Source organism: Callithrix jacchus, chromosome 6 (assembly GCF_049354715.1).
Source record: "Callithrix jacchus isolate 240 chromosome 6, calJac240_pri, whole genome shotgun sequence".
NCBI classification, from domain to species: domain Eukaryota; kingdom Metazoa; phylum Chordata; class Mammalia; order Primates; family Cebidae; genus Callithrix; species Callithrix jacchus.
This window is the reverse complement of record NC_133507.1, coordinates 60,092,744-60,110,512: the sequence shown is the minus strand read 5'-3', so window position 1 is coordinate 60,110,512 and position 17,769 is coordinate 60,092,744. Positions and strand designations below refer to the sequence as shown.

At 40.1% G+C, this 17,769-nt stretch overlaps 1 long non-coding RNA gene across 1 annotated transcript in view; it reads right to left on the bottom strand.

The window, feature by feature from the left end:
- Nucleotides 1–452: 452 nt before the first annotated feature.
- The window catches only part of LOC128932368 (uncharacterized), a 54,735-nt gene continuing 37,418 nt past the window's right edge, over nt 453–17,769 (bottom strand). Inside the window, exons 2-3 of the long non-coding RNA XR_008482135.2 lie at nt 9,843–9,962; nt 453–589 (exon numbers count right to left, since the gene is read on the bottom strand). This is a non-coding gene — a long non-coding RNA (uncharacterized LOC128932368). The remainder of the gene's footprint in view (nt 590–9,842; nt 9,963–17,769) is intronic.

The following is a 17,769-nucleotide window of genomic DNA, read 5'->3' as shown; positions in this document are numbered from 1 at the left end:
ATTACACTGGTTTTAGAAGGAGTACTGGCATTTTGTCCAGAACAGTTTGAATGTCACTCCAACATAACAGAAGGTGAATTTGTGGCCACAGCAACATACAATAATCACTGAGACTTATCTGGGGCATCCTTGTTTGTGGGATGAGAGATTCAAGTCTGATCTACTGAATTTGGAAAAATACAAATATGCTCAATTCAGTTAAATAGCTTAGAAGTAAATGAGATCAAACTGCATTGTTTTAATCAAATAAGGGTTTTTAAAAACTTTATTTGCAAATACCCAGCTTTATTTAATTTTATGGTATGTTTTCTTCGGGGCCCTTACAATGCTGTGGTGTGTCTTGGTGGCCATGATATGGCTGTGACATGGTTAAATGGACCAGCAGCTTCCAAGAAGATTTGTCAGCAAGTGTCAGATAAACAGAAGTCAGAGGTATGTTCAAGATTGTTGGAGGGGTTTGAAGGGAGGAGGAGGAGAAGGGGAATCAAAGACTTGCAGACCATGAGAGGCAAAGACGTCCGGCTCCTCTGCGGTCCATTTCCTCTAATCTGGATTGGCATGTCTGACCAAATTCTTGCCTCTGGTGCCACTTGTAAAATCCGAAAAGATGAGAACATCAGAGCACTATTTAATGTCTTGTCTCGATTCGGAATGAGGCATATCTACATTAACTGATTCAAAGCAATGTCCAAGATACTTTATTAAATGTAAAAAACAAAGTTTCAGAATGGCACGTTTACAGTGCCATTTGTGTATTTAAAAAGAGAGGAGTTATGTAGCATAAATGCTTCTGTATGCATACAGTTTATCTAGATTCTAGAAGGATGCACTAGAGGGAGATAATCGTAAGGGAACTGTGAGGCTGAGAAATCCCCCTATATTATATAGCCTTCTGTAGTTTCACTTTTTTCCTAGTTTAAAATGGCAATCATATAATAAAACATACCGTTTCACTAAAAGAGCTAAATTTTACAGACCAATGCTTGACATATGGAACTTTGAAATTTTACATAGTTGGGAGTGTACAGAAATCAAGTCACACAATAATGTCTTATACAGCTGTCCAAGCTTATCCCAGAATTTTTTTTTCTCTTTTTTTTTTTAGACAAGGTCTCCCTCTATCACCCAGGCTGGAGTGCAGTGGTGTGATCACGTTTCACTGCAACTTCTGCCTCCCAGGCTCAAGTAATCCTCCATCTCAACCTCCTTAGTAGCTGGGATCAACAGTCCTGTGCCGCCATGCTCAGCTAATTTTTTATTTTTACTTTTCTAGAGAGATGTGCCCAGGCTGGTCTCAAACTCCCGGGCTCAAGTGATCCTCCTGCTTTGGCCTCCAAAAGTAGTGGGATTACAGGCATAAACCACCACACCCAGCCCAGAATAATTTTAGAACTACAAATGTCAGTGCATTTTTGTTAAAGATGCATTTTTGGGGCCCAGCGCCGTGGCTCATGCCTATAATCCCAGCACTTTAGGAGGCCAAGGCAGGTGGATCACAAGGTCAAGAGATCGAGACCATCCTGGTCAACAAGGTGAAACCGCGTCTCTACTAAAAATACAAAAATTAGCTGGGCATGGTGGTGCACGCCTGTAGTCCCAGCTACTCAGGTGGCTGAGGCAGGAGAATTGCTTGAACCCAGAAGGTGGAGGTTTCGGTGAGCCGAGATCGTGCCATTGCACTCCAGTCTGGGCAACAACCTCAAAACTCCGTCTCAAAAAAGAAAAAAAAAAAAAAAAAGATGCATCTTTGGGTTATTTTTAGTATTTTTTTCCTCCTCAGATTCTCTGAAGATTATAATCTTCACGGTAGTGAAATAGAGATCACAAAGATTTTAAGAGAGAAAATGTGTGCTGTTAGCTATAAATAAAATCACTCTTCTAACCCTCTGGGTAGAGAATGAGGGAGAAAAGCTGTAGTTATATGAGCATGGTCTTTCCCTGTGACTGTGGATCAAGATTGACACCCGGTGGCCACATTTAATCCTTTTTTTCACTGTCATTCCCTTTCTATATAATTCGCCACTTCTAACATTTCCCTTTATGCTTTAGAGAAAAAGATTATTTAAATCTGTGATGTTTACTGAAAGTGAACTGTATCTTAGACAGCCAGGTTAAATTAGTGGGTCTTGTTTCATATATAATTAACAGGTTTATTTCTGTATTCTCTCTGTTTGCATTTTTTCCTAACATTAGTAGCAATTTTCGTTCCGTTGACAAAACAATGTACACTAAATTTTGTGGAAACTGCAACTTTAAGCAAAAGGAGGTACAACAGAGGCTTGAATAATGTCTTTTTTTTTGAGATGGGAGTCTCACTACGGATGCCCAGGCTGATCTTGAACTCCTGGCCTCAAGCAATCCTCCTGCCTCAGCCTCCTGAGAAGCTAAGATTATCAGCATAAGCCACCACAGCTGGCTTAGCTATAATGTCAATGAGAAAAATAAAAAAATTTTTATATCTTATTTTGCTTAAAGTTGCCATTTCCAAGAACCTATTGATGACTTTGAGGACTTAGTGTATTAATCTTTTTTTTTTTTTTTTTTGAGACGAAGTCTTATTCTGTCACCCAGACTGGAATGCAGTGGCATGATCTCAGCTCACTGCAACCTGCACCTCCCAGGTTCAAGCAATACTCCTGCCTCAGCCTTCCAAGTAGCTGGGATTACAGGCCTGTGCCACCATGCTCACCTAATTTTTGTATTTTTAGTAGAGATGGGGTTTCACTGTGTTGGCCAGGCTGGTCTCGAACTCTTGACTTCAGGTGATCCACCCACCTCAGCCTCCAAAAGTGCTGGGATTACAGGTGTGAGCCACCACACCCAGCCATGATGAAGTTAATATTTTAGCAAATAAAATTAACACGTTTAACACAGATTACCAAAGAGAAAAGTAGTAAATTTAAAAATTAGACACATCAAAGTCAAAATTCTAGCTGGGTAATCTTGAGCAAATCTCTGAATTTTACTAAATTTCAATTTCCTCCCCATTGTGAGGATTAAATGAAATGCAAACTTAAAATGCTTATCTTGGTACCTGGCATGTATGTTATGAGTTATACACACACACACACATACACACACACACACACACTCAGTAGCTATTGTTACTACCAGAAAAAGCAAGTTTATGAAAGTAAAACCCACATGAAGAATACATATCTTCTTCAATCAACTTTATAGTTTGATGCAGGAGAACAGTGGCCCCAGATAATCTAAAAGTATACATAATTCAAAAGATCAAACAATCTAAATAGAGTCATTTAGAAATAGATTTGTATTATACATATATTTTTTTGAGATGGGCTCTCACTCTGAGGTGGGAGGTGCAGTCCCACCTCAGATTACAGGTATGTGCCACTACCCACAGTTAATTTTTGTATTTTTTGTAGAGAAGGGGATTTATCATGTTGCCCAAGTTGATTTCAAACTCCTGGGCTCAGGTGATCTGCCCACCTTAACCTCCCAAAATGCTGGGATTACAGGCATGAGCCACTGAGCCTGCCCTATTACACATTTGTAATGCCCTATTTACTGTCATAATCACTTTTTTATCAAAAATTAAAATTAGGCCAGGCATGGTGGCTCATACTTGTAATCCAAGCACTTTGGAGGCCAAGGCGGGCGGATCACCTGAGGTCGGGAGTTCAAGACCAGCCTGACCAACATGGTGAAACCCCGTCTTTACGTTAAAAAAAAATTAATTAATTAAAATTAGATTAAAACTCAAAGCTCTTTGCCTTTCAGGAAAGAAAAATCATTTAGTACATACCCTACAAACCTCCATATATGATGTATATAAATTAGCTTGTTTATAAATCACATACACATGTTATTTTACTATATATTATATACATTGTAAAACTCCCCAAATAGATATTTTTCAGTATAAGATACATAAAAATCCAAGTGGAGGCAATTTCCTTCTCCCCCTCAGTGGAGTATCTTGCACATGCCTGAGGTGGGTAACCCCCTATTCTGGAAGCTGTTACTCTAACAGTTCTCTGACTCTCACCAGTAAAAGGGAGAGAGACAAACTGGTGATCTGGCACAGTGGAAGGAGCACAGGCTTTGATGAGTCCTGCATTTGAAAACTGCGGCTTCTTTAGTGCTGCTATGACCTTGGCAACAGTCCTAATCTTGTTGAGCCTCAGGGTCCTCTTCTGTCAAATGAGGGTGATGATACATACAAATGATACTGTCCATAAAACGCAGTTCTTGGCATCGTATTATTATTGCTTAGAGCTGAAAGAAGCTTTCAAAGATCACTTAGGGAACTAGGACTAGAAAGATTCACTCTCCTGGATTTTTAAAGCCACACAGCTGGCTACTGACAAATCTAGGACCACCCCACTCTCTTTACCGAGCTGATGAGGGGGCCTCAAAAAATGTACTGTCAGACAAGGTTTTCCTGAGACTGAAAATATAAATTCCATCATGAAATTTTCCACACATTTGGTCACTCCATGTATAGCCTATATAGAGAGATGATTAATAGTTATGTATGTGTTGTTATTACTAAATGGTTTCTTAAAACCACAAACCACAGAGAAAAATATGTCCTATTACCAGTATCAAAAAGTAAATATATATACATATATATTTTTTTTGAGAAGGAGCTTCACTCTTGTTGCCCAGGCTAGAGTGCAATGGCTCCATCTCCGCTCACTGCAACTTCCACCTCCCGGTTCAAGTGATTCTCCTGCCTCATCCTCTTGAGTAACTGTGATTACAGGTGTGGGACACCACATCCAGCTAATTTTGTATTTTTAGTAGAGATGGGGTTTTTCCATATTGGTCAGGCTGGTCTTGAACTCCTGACCTCAGGTGATCCACCGGCCTCAGCCTCCCAAAGTGCTGGGATTACAGGCATGAGCCACCACAGCCTGACAAATATCTTTTATTTTAAAATCTATGCAATGGGCAAAGCTCTGGTCCAAAAGGAAGGCTACCCAGATTTTAGTCCCAATTGTGACAAGGACATGTCACTTGACAACTCTGTATCTTATTTTCCTCATCCATTAAGCAAGAATGATATTACTTACAATGTTGCAAGATTGGCATGCAGTAATATAGGTTAGGAAAAGGATTCTACAAATAACTATCATTATTGCTGTTGTTTCCCCAACCACAATGAAATTATCTCGAACACACACACACTTGAGAACTCAGTATCCTTCCAGCCCAAAAGGCTGGTCCCTTTAGAGAAGAGACTAAGGCCCACTCTGCTAGGCCACAGGTAGTCTCAACAATAAAAAGCATAGACATTTTCTGTCTTCTCTGATCCCAAGACAGAATGTTCCCAGACCTGGACCCACCCTGAGCTATTCCTTATCAGCAGCCTTAGGGCTATGACCTATAGCCCAGGTGGATGGTTTGCTCAGCTGTGCCTTTGGAATTCCAGGTAGCCAGATTGAGGCATTCCCTATCTAAGAATAGATGCCATATTTTGGGCCTACTGCTGTGCTGCATATTTTGTATACATTATTTCCACTCCTAACAACAACCTGTGAAGTAGTGACTATTTCATTTTACAATTATGGAAACTGAGAGCCAGAGGTTAAATAGCTTCCCAAAGTCAAACAGCTAGGAAAGAAACTGCTAATCTGGCTCCTAATCACATGCTGTTTCTAAAACATTTCCCACTCTGATTCCCTTCCGGTTCCTGCCTGATATACCCTCAGATTTTGGACCGTATTTCCTTTACCCTTGCATGGGTTTTGCCAGGAACCGCTGTACTGCCATCCATTCCTATATTCTACTTCAAGACTCACCTACTAAGTGGAACATATTGGAGTTTACTGGAGCATTCAGTATGACACATGCATGTACCCAGATTTACTAATTGCCTGGCAATCCCACATTGCTACACCCTTCAGGCATAGGGCATCAAGTTGCCCAGCCTTCCTGTATGCATACTTCCATTTCTCTCTCCACTCAATCTCAGTGTCCTCCTGTTTCATGCCAGCCAATGTTCTGAGGTTCCAGCATGTTTTACAGCAAAGCCTGTTACAGTCCCAGAATGATGATTTAAGGAATTGACAAATTATTCATTACCTTGGAAAATACCATATTTTATTCAGACAGATAACTGTAATTCATCAGTAAGGGGGGAAAAAACCACCACAGTAGACATCTAGGCTTGACTGTAGAGACAAAGCAGTCATTTAGATGGAAAACATCTGTGAGTAGCCGAAGTCTCTTTAATCTCCACAGATATAAAGGAATTAGTGTGAGAGGGTATTATCCCCCAACCCATTTTAAACTCAGGGACATTGATACAAAATCCCAGTACAGGGCAATAATTTCATGAAATTTTAATGAGTTCACCCTAATTCTCCAAGTTCTGAGAAATGGAAAAAGCTGTCCATAATCACGTTTTTATAGGCATTTGGAAAAGATATTTAGAAAGCACAAATTAACTATAATATCCTAGGAGGGAGTTTTGTAGATCTCACAAATTGGAAATGATGCCATACATTTGTTACAGGTCACTTTGCTGTAGACTTAAAGCCCTGACTTTAAAATCAATGTCCTGCTCTTCTCACATGCTGGTGAACATAGATACCTTTAGCTATAATTCCAATTTTATAAATCTTTGAACCAATTTAGTAAAATTGAGACCAATAGCCAAGGTAAGCGCAGGGCCTAGCAAAGTGGCTTCAACTCTTGGGTTAAAAAACAAAGTATGGCTGGGTGCAGTGGCTCACACCTGTAATCCCAGCACTTTGGGAGGCTTAGGTGGGCGAATCACCTGAGGTCAGGAGTTCGAGACCAGCCTGACCAATATGGTGAAACCCATCTTTAAATAAATAAATTAATTAATTAATTAAAGTATGGCCCAGGCGTGGTGGCTCACGTCTCTAATCCTAGCACTTTAGGAGGCCAAGATGGGCAGATCACTTGAGGTCAGGAGTTCAAAACCAGCCAGCCAACATGGTAAAATCCCATCTCTACTAAAAATACAAAAGAATTGGCCAGGCATGGTGGCTCATGCCTGTAACCCAAGCACTTTGGAGGCCAAGGAGGGTGGATCACCTGAGGTCGGGAGTTCAAGACCAGGCTGACCAACATGGTGAAACCCCATCTTCATAAAAATAAAAATACAAAGAATTAGCTGGGCATGGTGGTACATGCTTATAAACCTGGGAGTCTAGGGCACAAAAATCACTTGAACCCAGGAGGCAGAGGTTGCAGTGAGCTGAGATCACACCACTGCACCCCAGCCTGAGTGACACAGCAAGACCCTGTCTCAAAAAAAAAAAAAAAAAAGTGTAACTGTGTTTTCTATGAGGTATCTGTGCAGCAACTATTTAAACAACTACTATAGGCCAGGTGCGGAGGCTCATGCCTGTAATCCCAGCACTTTGGGAGGCCGAGGCGGGCGGATCGCCTGAGGTTCAGAGTTCGAGATCAGCCTGACCAGTATGGTGAAACCCTGTCTCTAAAAAAAAAAACTACTATCAAGGCTAGATGAGGATAACTCTGTCCCCATCACCAAGAGAGTGTCCAGAGAAATGTGCCAGACTCTTGCGATACCTTTGCTCTTATTAGACCTTAATATGTAATCACACACCACATTTCTCTCTCCCTTCCTGTCTGAGAACTGAACAAATATCAAAAGTGGACTTTGTTTGCTGCAAAGTGATTCAGCAAGGCAAGGTGGATGGGATACATTTATCCTTCAGCAAATAAACATGTTTCACTGGTTTGGCACTGTTTTCCTCTGTGTCAAAACTATGGCCAGGAAATGAGGAGCTAGTGGTCAAAGGTACAAACTTTCAGTTATCAGATGAGTCCATCCTGGAGATGGCATGTAAAACATGGTGACAATAGTCAGCAATGCTGCATTGTGTACTCGAAATTTGCTAAGAGAACAGATCTTAAGTATTCTTACCACACGCATACACAGAAAAACTATGTGAGGTGATGGATATGTTAGTTAGCTTCATTGTGGAAATAATTTCAGAATGTAAATGTATACCAAAACATCACCTTGTGCATCTTGGATATATGTTATTTTTATTTGTCAATTATACCTCAATAAAGCTGTTGAAGAAAGGAAACTGAAGCCAATACTTCACCATATGCATGAGGAATGGTAGCGAATGCCCCTGGCAGCACTTGTGCAACAGCTAATTTGCTAAGAGAATCTTAAAGGGTAGAGATCAGAACTAATTAGTGTCAGTGCCCTAGCAAAACAGCTAGAGTCTACTCAAAACTTCAGACTTCAAAGAGGACAGAAGTTGGTTTCCACACAAGTTCCCATCAATGTTGACAGGGTCATGGATGTCACCTTGTGTCAGGCCTTGTTCATGACTTACTGCTATAATATTGTGTGTTTAGAGATTTTCATGCCAAAGAACCACTCAGATTCTTCTTAATTTGCAATCAAGAAACATCAGGGGTCTCCCCGTTCAATATAGAAACTGGCTTTTACACTTTCCTAGCCTCTAATGGAGATGGTCTCTCCCTGATGTCATTATAAGGGGACTCACTCTGGATGCACTGGTGCCCAGGTATGCAAGGGGGCATTGCCTGCTGTAAATTGATGTTGCAACTCTGGTTCTTTTGTGCTCCTGTTCCTCTGGTGCAGTGACAGAGGGGTGGGCTGAGGGAGTTGCTGAGGACTTGCAGCCATAGGTATTCTCTTGTCCCAAGCCTGTGCTTTCCTTGATTTTTTTTTCCTATTGCCCAAATATGACAATTGAGATAATACATGTCAAGTGCTTATTACAGTACTTGGCATATAACTGTTCAATAAATATTAGCTATGATTATTCTTTTTTGTCTAAGAACTGTAGCTTAGGTAAAGGTCAGAGCAAATCCACTGAGCTTCAAGGGAAAGAAGCAATACATTTGATTCAAACCTTTTAATTCCATACCAAACCTCCGCTATAATAATCACAACTTTATGTCACTGGTTAGCAACACATGAATTGCCAGACACAACTATTTTGACAATACACTGTGAAAGTTGCAGACACCAGGAGGAAATCATTTTTGTGAATCCCAGACAAACAGGGATAGGAAGGGCAAAAGGAGATGGGGCTCATGCTTGCAAGTCTGAATAAGAACTGTTTCCAAGGACTTTTTTTCTTTTTTTTTTTAAGACGGGGTTTCAACATGTTGGTCAGGCTGTTCTTGAACTCCTGACCTCAGGTGATCTGCTTGCCTTGGCCTCCAAAGTGCTTGGATTACAGGTGTAAGCCACCATGCCCAGCCTCCAAGGACTTTCTAAAAACCCTTTTGCAGTCTTCATGCACGTCCTGCTTTGATAAGGTTCATCACTAGACATTCTTTAGGACCACAAAAACTTGGATAAGATGTTCTCAGAACACTTGCATAGTAATGGCACCTCCACCAATGAGCTGACAACAACTATGGCTTGGGACCTCTGGACCCAAAGAAATCTATTCTAAGCATCTTATGTAAATCTGCTTTTTCCTAATAAACTTTTCCCTGTACTTTTCCCTTGCCATATGTACTGTTACCTTGCCATTTCACACATTCTGGATTATAATCCTTACTTCTATTCCTGAGTAAACCCAACATATTTAGGGGTAATTTTCTCTATTGTCTTTTTTTTTTTTTAGGTTGACAACATTGTATAAAGATAATTCCCCAAAAATGATAAAATCATACTTTCATATAGATATAAAAATAAACATACATTAAAAAGTTTTAGACTGGGCACAGTGGCTTATGTCTGTAATCTCAGCACTTTGGGAGGCCAAGGTAGACAGATTGCTTGAGCCCCAGAGTTCAAGACCAACCCGGGTAACATGGGGAAATCCTATCTCTACAAAAATATACAAAAATCAGCCAAGTGTGGTGGTGCATACCTGTAGACTCAGCTACTGGGGAGGCTGAGGTGGGAGGATCGCGCTTGAGCACAGGAGGCAGAGGTTACACTGAGCTGAGATGGCGTCATTGCACTTCAGCCTGGGTGACACAGTGAGACTCTATTGCAAAAAAAAAAAAAGATTTTATTTAACTCAACGAAAAAATTGGAGCGATGTTATACCCTTTTTTGACTATACCCAAAGAAAGAGTCAAAAAGCATAAATTTATATGGAAGAAGGAAATATTGAAACAAATGCATAAGTGGAGGCAAAATGAGCTTCCGCCACAATGGAGAGGGCAGGCAACTGAGTCTTTACTGTACAGAACAGAATTAGCACATCTATAGACAAGAATAATTTTTACATTGCCATTAGTTATTTACAATCACAAAACTGAATACAGCTCCCAAAGAACCAGAAAACATGAAATGGCTTCACCTAAACGGTGCATAGTTTTTTCATCGATGCACACATCTTTCCCTACAACACTTATATTTATATCAAGTTGCAATTAAGGAACTAACGGATAGGCAATTGAGCCACACAGTTGTTCAAGTAAATAGTCTGAAAGAATGGTGCAAATACCAAAGATCTTTCAAGGAGGTTGGCCAATAAGACCAAATCAAATTGTTTCAAACCCAAATCAGTAAAATGTCACTTCGTGTTCAGTAATAGTAATAAACATTATTATATGTCTAATGGTCCATATAGTTGCTTTCAGAATGATGATTCAACCATTATATGGCATGTTCTGTGAGAAGCTGTTTATTTGGATCATTGCTCTATCTACGCCTAAACTTATATCTTTTTCTTTTTTTAACCAATGAGTAGCATCTGTGGAATTGGGTAGAAAAAAGAGTTCCTGGCACCTTAAGTGAGATAATGATAATTCTTACATATATTGTCCCAAAGTTCATGTGGCATTTAGAATTGCCATCCTGATTAGTAATAAAGATCTTCCCCTAGCATTTCCTCTAATGCCATTTGGAATGTCTTTGATTTTTATTTAGTTTCATTTTATTTTACTTGGCTTCACCAACTGAGATCTCATGAGTCTACTAAGTGAAGGAAGCATTAATTCCTCTCTAACCACCACAACTGCTATAATGGAATCAACTGATATTTCTACACCTACTTGTATAACTCAGAGATAGCCTTACAAATGGTACACATACCCCCCTTCCTTGTTAGCCAAAGGGAGACCAATGGAAGTAAGTGTCATAGATCTGCCCAATAATGGTATAAGACAAAATCGTATTTTGAAAATATTCAACTGATGCCGTTTTGGTCTCACAACCCCTAGTAATTCCTAGTTTTCCTGAGGCTTTCTACTTAGCGTAGAACAAAGAAGACAACTGAGTTGCTTCAACAGCTCACAGAAGACATAACAGTCTGAAAGCAAAAGCAAAGGGCTTGAGTTGCAAGTGCTTGAGAAAGTACAGTGATAGTTTTGTTTTGAATTTACAACAGGATTTAACTAAAGGACTAAACACTGAGTTTTATGTTAGCCATAGCAATGGTGCAATATAAAAAGCAAGGGCAGGCTGGGCACGATGGCCCACACCTATAATCCAGTACTTTGGGAGGTCGAGGTGGGTGGGTCACTTGAGGACAAAGACTGAGGTGGGAGAATTACTTAAGCCTGAGCCCAGGAAGTTGAGGCTGCAATGAGCCGAGATAGTACCACCGCATTCCAGCCTGGGTCACAGAGCAAGATCTTGTCTCTAAATAAATACATAAATAAATGTCAATTACAATTTAAAAGTTGTTTGTTTGTTTGCTTAAAGAGCCCCAGGCCTGCTTACTCTCCCAAGTGGTTGCATCTGACCAAGGAAGCATGCATATATCCATTGCTTTCACCTCAGATCAACTGAAGAGTCCACATTTCTGCCTTTTACATCTTCCAGGCAAAAGTCACCAGTCCACATTCCACATCCCCCAATCACATAAGCCACATGTCAAGATTCCTGAGAAGTTCTTCTTATCAAGCTTGAAATGAGGGAAAGGAAGGCAGGGATACCTTACGACAAAGTTCTCTTCGAAGACATACTCTATCCGATCCTCTCTTCCCCTGTCCAACCCTATGCTTTGGATGCTTTGGGAATTTCCCTTGAAATTTTACAAATCCTGCTGGGTGATAATATAATTCGCTCTGGCATCTGGCATTTGTCATTTTAGGATCTCAGCGTAAACTTCCATTTACAGTCCTATTACAAGTGTTTTCTATTATTAGAAGAAATAAGAACCAATTAAAAAGATAAGCTCAGTTACAGAGAAGGAAATAAAGTTAAATATTAACACATCTACATTATGGCTAAATTTTGTTTTTGTTTTTTAGGGATGGAGTCTCACTATGTTGCCCACGCTGGTCTCCAACTCCTGGGCTCAAGCGATCCTCCCACCTCACCTTCCTGAGCAGCTAAGACTACAGGCGTGTGCCACCATACGCAGCTTATGACTAAATTTTGACAAAGCTTTATTATTATTTACCCTGAGCACTGCACATGCATGTAGTAGAACAGAGCCCTGAAACATGGGGGACCTTGAAGAACCCAGGAGAAACAGAAATCAACTCTCTGGTCAAGAGAGGAAAAGCAATAGAGTGAAAGAACAACTAACAAACAAGTTGGCAACAAGTTGAGCACCCCAAAAATGGCTTGTCTCTTCACAATATTTGGAGCCTCAATTGGGAAGACTCAATAGCTAAGAATGACACTATGATTGGGAGGGACTGGAATCATCATCTGGAGGTGTCTTCATTCACATCTGGCAGGTGATGCTTGCTGTCAGCCAGGGGATTAGCTGGGACTGAATACTAGAGGTGGTCTCTTCATGTGACCTGAATTCTCCTACATCATAGCAGATGGGAATTTGCATGACGGCTCTGGGTTCCAAAAACTGAATCTACATCACCCTTCTTACCTAGCCTCAGAAATCACACAATACCCACGGTATCACACGGTATCAAAGAAATTGTAGCCAGCTTTCAGAAACCATGATTCCATCCTTGACCATCACTCAAATACATACAACAATGTCTTAAGTGCACATCTATGCTTTTGTCGTCACTTTCCTATTTGAGTTATCAGGTCAAGAAAGGGAAGGCTTCTCTGAGACTGAGCCTTCTGCTTTCCTCCTCTTCTGTCACCTCACTTGGCCAGGTACACACACAAGTACATACACATACAGTTCCACACGTCGAAATTTTCACAGAATTAATTAAGCAAATCAGCTTTTTTATATTGTGCTTAAGATACAGGAAAACTATGAGAGTCAATTTTATCTTTGGCTGCAAAGGGAGGGAAATCTTGAATTATTCAACAAATTTCAGCTTTTGGTTTCTTCACATTTCAGAAAAACTTAGCAAGCTTTCTATCAACCTTTTTACGTCAATTGATTCCATTTTTTTGAAATACCATTAATTTTTACACTAGCCATTGTTTCATGTCATACATTTACGTAAGCAGTGTTTCAACGTCAGTGTTCCTTATAGTCCGTAAGGGAAAAATAAAATATTTAATTGATTAGCACTAGAAGAATTCTTATCTTCTTTTTTTCTCTTAAGGCGGGGTTTCACCGTGTTGTTCAACTCCCAACTTCAGGTGATCCACCTACCTTGGCCTCCAAAGTGCTTGGATTACAGACATGAGCCACCACGCCCAGCCATTCTTATCTTCTTTAAAAAAATAAAGATTCTAGGTGTTTTTTTTATTTAGTAAATTCAATAAGTAAATAATTCTTTATTTGGTAAACTCAAGAAACTATTCAATGGTTGCTTCTATCAGATTATGCAAGTATGATCCAAGAATTTCAACCAAAAAAAAAAAAAAAAGAATTTCAACCATGTTCTTAAATTAACACTGATTAACAATCTTAAACAGCATTGACAGTGAAAGGGAAGAAACACAAAATGCTCCAACGTTATCAAGGCTGATTTTGGGTCGTTTATCCCAGGGGCATAAATTTATATCTCATAGGAGAATTTACACTTATAAGGCTAGTTTAGAAATAACTATGATATAAGGCTGGGCATGGTGGCTCACACCCATAATCCCAGAACTTTGGGATGCCAAGGAGGGCGAATCACTTGAGATCAGGAGTTTGAGACCAGCCTGGTCAATCTAGCAAAACTCCATCTCTACTAAAAATGCAAAAATTAACCGGGCGTGGTGGCACATGCCTGTAATTCCAGTTACTCAGGAGGCTGAGGCAGGAGAATCCCTTGAACCCGGAAGGTGGAGGTCACAGTGAGACACTGCACTCCAGTCTGGGTAATGGCGTGAGACTCTGTCTAAAACAAAATAAATAACTGTGATATAAAGCAGAATGTGACTGCCATGAGAGATTGAGAATGCTTTGGGGATTAAAAACCTAAAAGCACATAGGTTAGAGGAATCAAAAAAGACTTCATAGAAGTGGCTACACAAGACTTAAAAACAACTGCTTAGGGTTCTACCCTTAAATAGAAATGAATGCTCAAAATTTATCAGAGGCCAGGCGCGGTGGCTCACGCCTATAATCCAAGCATTTTGGGAGGTTGAGGCATGTGGTCAAACCCCATCTCTACTAAAAACACAAAAATTAGCTGGGTGTGGTGCCATGCATCTGTAGTTGCAGCTACTCCAGGCTGAGGCAGGAGAATCTCTTGAACCCAGGAGGCAGAGGTTACAGTGAGCCAACATCGTGCCACTGCACTCCAGCCTGGTGACAGAACGAGACTCCTCTCAAAAAAAAAATTATCAGATATTTTTGGAAGACAGCAACATGGAAGAGAGAGAACAAAAAAAGCAAACTATATGAAAGGAAAAAATCACAGAAAATTCAGAGACAGAGGAGGCGGGGACCTGATGCAGGAAAGAAAATTTACAAAGAAAGAAAAACTTACAAAGAATAACCTCAGAGAAATAAAAGAGGATGTGACCTGAAATAAGAATAGGGGCTATGAAAACAGATAATCCAAGAATAAGAAAGAGCTCATAGCAATTAAAAAATCTGTGCATTCAGGGTCAGGTGTGGTGGCTCATGCCTGTAATTCCAGCACTTTGGGAGGCTGGAGCAGGAGGATTGCTCGAGCCCAAGAGTTCGAAGTTGCGGTGAGCTATGATTGAGCCATCCGGTGTTCTGAGTGACAGAATGAAATCCCATCTCTAAAACAGATGACAACAACAAAAACTATGAATTCAATTTAAAAATAAAATAGAAGGGCTGGAAAATAAAGTCTTTCCAGCATGCAGAAAAAAGGGGAATAGATGGAAGATAAAAAATACAAAAGATAACCAAATTAGAAGATCTACCCTGGTTATTGAACATACGAGTGCTTTCTGAGAGCCAGGAAAGGAAAAAAATATTAAATAAAAGGGAAAAAAGAGATAATCTAAGAAATATTTCAACTAGTGAAGCTGAAGGACACAACTCTGTAGACTAATAGGACTCACCAAGCAAGCAGCACAATTAATTTCAGAAGTTTCATTCCAATAGTTTCACACAATGAATGACTACTGAGGATAAAGTGAAAATCCTTTAAGTGTTTGGAAAGGAGAAGATCACATAGAAATAAACAGACATGAGAAAGGCCTTGAACTTCGCAATAATGACCTTATATGTAGAAGACAAAAGATCAGAAGTCTTCCAAATTTTGAAAGATAATGACTTTCAATCTAGAATTTTATTCCTGGTCAAGCTTTAGAGTAGGCTAAAAGCATTTACAGATGCACAAAGACTAAACACACTTACTTCCTTAGAAAGCTAATGTTGTCCAGCAAAATCAGCAAATGGATCAAGAAAAAGGGAAATCGTGGATCCCCCAAAACAGGTTATCTAATTTAGGAATGAGTCCAAGAACACTTGTAGGATGACACCTGACCTAGAGAGCAACTGGTTTAGAGTTAGCCTGGAGGGCTCCAGGAAAAAGGTTGCCAGAAAAACGAATCAACTGAGATCATCTGACATGCTCAGCATTTGGAAAACAAGTGAGAGAAATGTGACAAATCTCCTGGAAAAAAATTAAGTACTGGAAAGTATGCAAGTGAAACAAGTGTTGCAATCAACAACTCCAGGAAAAACAAGGACAAGAAGTATTAAAGCAAGGAAGTTAAACCATGATACATTATTTGGCTCAGAAGAGAACGATATTTATGTATTCTGATAATGTTATATGTGATAGCAATTGAACCAAAAACTGTGATATAATTCCACCATGAGGATGGAATGTTGTTTCCTTCCTTCCCTCCCCTACATTCCGTCAGCTAGATTTTATTCAGGTATCTACCATTAGCTGCCTGACAATGTGCCGTAGGGGAGACTGACTGTAACCTCAACCGATTAGTTAGCGTACTAGATTAGGGTAAATCCAATTAATCTCAATGACAATCCCATTCCCTTTACATGTGATTGTTTTAGGAAAAGGCAAATGACCAAAGTCTGTTCAGGGGATTCTTAAACAGAAATGCAAGAAGAGCCACTCTTCTCTTCTTCCTCTGGATACTGTCAAATGCAGAAAAGACAACTAAACGTGCTGCCATCCTCTAGCAATCATGAAGGCAGTCAACCTGAAGACAGACGGCAAGGGTAGCAGAGTGAAGGTCAAAAGTACCTGGGTATTGATGATGCCACTGAATTATCCAACCTTGAGAGGCACTGTCTTCAGACTAATGTTAAGTGGAGGTAATAAATTTCCTTATTAAACCAGCACAGTCAGATTTTTCTAAAATCCTCACTTGAAAGTGTTCTAACATTCTAATTGCTTTTTGTGGGGGGGGAGAGTGGGTTGGGGGGTGTACTCAGGTAGTGAGAGTGCCAAATACACATCTATCATAACAGGAAATATGTAACGTACTATCTAAAAGTGTTGAATCTATACTGTAAAGAGCAATATAAATCCTACATTTAGAAACACAGAGTTACATACAGAAACAGCTAAAATAGTAGGGAGTGGGTGCTTTTCAGGCACAAACTAAGAGTTGCAGAGGGATGAGATAATATTTGATTGTGTTTAGTTATGGGAGTGATTACTTTGATTAAGATAAATAAGCAAGCAAATAAAAACACAAAAAGTAACTTTTCGAGGTTACTGTAAAGAAAGGTTCCCCATGTGGCTATCAAAATAGCTACTGACATCCCCCAAAAAACAAACTAGCAAGGTTTCCAAAAGCTAATAGTCTCATCATAACCATATTGATCTTACAGTGTCAGTTACCCATGGCTTAAACTGGGGAGCAACTTGAATCTTTTTACCTGCATAATGGAACCCTCAGATACTTCCAGGCAAGATTAGAACAAGGTGATACAGCACTAGGGGATGTGATGAGGTCTAGGCTGAGGTCACATGACTCCCCAGTATTCTTTTTTCAAGTTATTTGGTATCAAATTCATTCTCTTTTTTAAATCAAGAAAAATATCTTCCAGCTTTCATTTCTCTATAATTCAAACATGAACGTTTACTATTAAGGTCTCAAGATGGTAAAGGGCTACGTGCAAATGAAAAAAGATCTTTACCATCCTGGACAACAAAATGAGACCCTGTTTCTAAGAAATGTTTTTAAGTAGCTGGGTGTGGTGTCTTGTGCCTCTAGTCCCAGCTCCTCAGGAGGCTGAATCGGGAGAATCACTGGAGCCCAGGAATTTGAGGCTACAGTGAGCTAGGATCATGCCATTGCATTCCAGCCTAAGCAATAGAGCCCATCTCAAGAAGGAAGGAAGGAAGGAAGGAAGGAAGGAAGGAAGGAAGGAAGGAAGGGAGGGAGGGAGGGAGGGAGGGAGGGAGGGAGGGAGGGAGGGAGGGAGGGAGGGAGGGGAGAAAGAGAAAAAGAAAGAAAGAAAGAGACAGAGAAAGAGAGAAATAAAGCAGAAGGAGGAGGAGGAGGAGGAAGGAGGGAAGAAAGGGAGGGAGGGAGGAAGGAAGATATTTTTGAGAAATGTTTATGATTTT